The sequence below is a fragment of the Camellia sinensis genome, chromosome 4, assembly GCF_055761805.1.
Source record: "Camellia sinensis isolate YWXY chromosome 4, ASM5576180v1, whole genome shotgun sequence".
Classification (NCBI taxonomy): Eukaryota; Viridiplantae; Streptophyta; class Magnoliopsida; order Ericales; family Theaceae; genus Camellia; species Camellia sinensis.
In genome coordinates, this window is record NC_138964.1 from 14,863,221 (window position 1) to 14,866,223 (window position 3,003).

Below are 3,003 nucleotides of genomic sequence, written 5' to 3' on the forward strand. Positions count from 1 at the left end.
CCTTTACAATCTTCTTTTCAGTTTTTGGAGCAAGTTTTGGTGGAAAAAATTTGGGTTTATCATTACTCGTCTTTTGAAATAGGGTCTCTGAAATTAGGCTTCTTTTTCTTTAAAAACATTTTGAACTGTTTAGTAAACATAACCGTCATCTCAGACTCTAAATCAAACTCAGTCTCAGGAGTTTTTGTAATCTCATGAGCACTAGTGAAAGCCACACTATCTTTTTGTTTTTTCTTAGAAATCTGGTGGGCTTCATAAGTCTGCAGGTTTCCAACCAATTGATCAAGCTTGAGGGTATCAACATTCTGAGCCTCCTCAATGGCTGTCACTTTTGATTGGAACCTCTCGAGTAATGACCTCAAAATTTTACCAACAACTTTAGTTTCAGGTATTTTTTCATCGAGTGTGAAACAGGAATTCACGATATCACTAAGTTTTGCATAGAAATCATCAAACGTCTCATCATCGCGCATAAAAAGGGTTTTAAAGGCGGAGGTGAGACGTTGAAGTTTTGACCTTTTGACAGAAGTAGTACCTTCATGAATCGTTTCCAGAATGTCCCAAGCCTCTTTTACTACCTCACATGTGCAGATATGACGAAACTCTTCAGGTGTGACGGAGCAAAAAAGGGAATTGAGAGCCTTGCTATTCCAACTCGAGTTTGATAATCGGTTGCGTCCCATTTATTAAGGGGTTTGGGAATATCAATGCCATCAATGGTGACAATAGGTTCACTTCACCCATAGATCACACAGTGCCAAACTTTCTCATCGATGGATTTTAAAAGCGCTCTCATACAAGCTTTCCAATAAGAATAGTTTGTACCATCAAGTAAAAGAGGTTTATGAGTCAAGTTGCCTTCACGAATTAAATCCATATCACCAATCACAAAAAATCACACTCCTATAGTTTTGATAAAAACAAAGAGTGACCTGCACTGATACCAATTGAAAATCCTAAGTGATTCGTGATTAGATAAAGATTTAATTCCACCAATTCTCAATTATTCAAAACACACAATCTAAATCAACAAGCACATACGAAAGTGGTTTAGATTGTTGTTTTCAAAAAATAATAAATCGACACAAATGATTTTTACGTGGAAAAATCACAATTGAAGCACCTTCAACTGTGATAAAAAAACCACAGGCGAAACGCCACTAATCAATCCACTACAGAAGAAAGAAATATTACAAAGACAACCAACAAATTACCAAACGCATCAAATTTGTCTTCAAGCTTCTGTAAATCTTTCGTCACAGCTTTCGTCTCGGAATTGATTGATATGACGTTGAATCCACAACTTCCAATGTCGAATCAATGACCACGCACAGTATCAAACTCCTTTGATGCTCTACGCTTGAATCTCCGGATTCCACCGAAGAAGAACACTCTTGAATATGAAGTAACAAACTCCTTGATGTATGTATCTCAGATCATAAGTTTAGAACTCACTCAAATCATCAAGGAAAACTTAACAAGACTTTCAGAAGAAAACCTCAAACAAAACCCTATGACTCTTAAACAAGATCTAGGGAAAAAGTAACCCTAGAATACAACCAACACGCGAATATATAGACACAGAGATCGCACGGTCCGCTCGAGCGTGGGAATTGACGCTTGAGCGGGGACTCTATATTGCGTGTTTTAAACAAGGTTCACGCTCGAGCAGAAGATCCCACGCTCGAGCGTACAAACACATCACCCAGCATTTTTGCAGACGTACCAGATGCTATGAGAGAGAAAACCCCGCTCAAGCGGGAAGACTAAAACTTGACAAACTGGAAAATATGCAACTGATTACACATTTAGTTTTTCCATGGATTTTGACAACAAGAGGGTCCTAACAGTTATAATATTATTATTGACCACATTTATTATATAAGCTATAAACACCCAAAACCATACAAATGATGTCACATCATCTGTTAGTACACTAGTATGTACATTAATTAGTACATATAGCATTATTCTTTACTTTTTAAATGCATTTAAGCTATGTACAATTATAAAGTAAAAAATTTACCTAAAATATCAAAACAATTCACTAAAAAAAATACAAAAAATAAAAAATCAATTTTTAAAAAAACAATCAAAACCAAACAAAAGTATCCCAATCTAGTAATCACCAGTAATCCAATCAATTACATACAACTCTCATAATAGAAAGAAACAAATTCTATAAATATCAAACTTATCTCTATAAAAATTGAACCCATAATCTCAAATTACAAAATGATACTACACAACCATTAGACCGAAGTCCGAAAGGTCCCTATAAATTCATGAATCAACTTGGTTGAATAATAAAGAATTCAAAAGGGAGAGAGAGTTAGGGTTTTTGAGTAGGGAGAAGAAGAGATGCCTTGCTTGAACCTATCTACTAACGTGAACCTGGAGGGCATTGATATCTCCTCCATCCTCAAAGAAGCCACTTCCGCCGTCGCCGATCTTATCGGAAAACTAGAGGCTCATGTGATGGTTATGTTGAAGGGTTCAGTCCCCATTGCTATAAGTGGGATTGAGGACCCAGTAGCCTATGGTGAAGTGGTGTCCATTGGAGGTCTTAACCCAGATGTAAACAAGAAGCTTAGTGCTACAATTTCAACCATACTTGAAGCCAAGTTGTCTGTTCCTCCTAGAAGATTCTTCCTCAAATTCTATGACACTCTGGGCAACAAATTTGGATGGAATGGAACCATCTTATAAATTCAATATACTCTAAATATGTATTTGGAAATGCAATGCCAAATATTAAGATATGATCAATAATGATAAAGTCTCTTACCATAATCTAATGAAAAGTTTGATGCCAATGGGAATTGTGAACTAAATTGCGTTCCAAAACATATTGTCAAATAGGTTAGCTACATTATGCACAAGTTTCTTCACGTAATCCCGTCTTGTGTATGTGGAGAGACAAATAGAGAATCAAACACAAAGAGAAGCAAATAATCAAACAAAGAGGAGAAAATCAAATAGGGACATAATATCAAATGCTAA

General features: G+C 36.0%; 1 pseudogene; it reads left to right on the forward strand.

Annotated features, from left to right (window-relative positions):
- Positions 1-2,361: 2,361 nt before the first annotated feature.
- On the forward strand, positions 2,362-2,709 carry LOC114264123 (uncharacterized; annotated as a pseudogene).
- Positions 2,710-3,003: the final 294 nt, after the last annotated feature.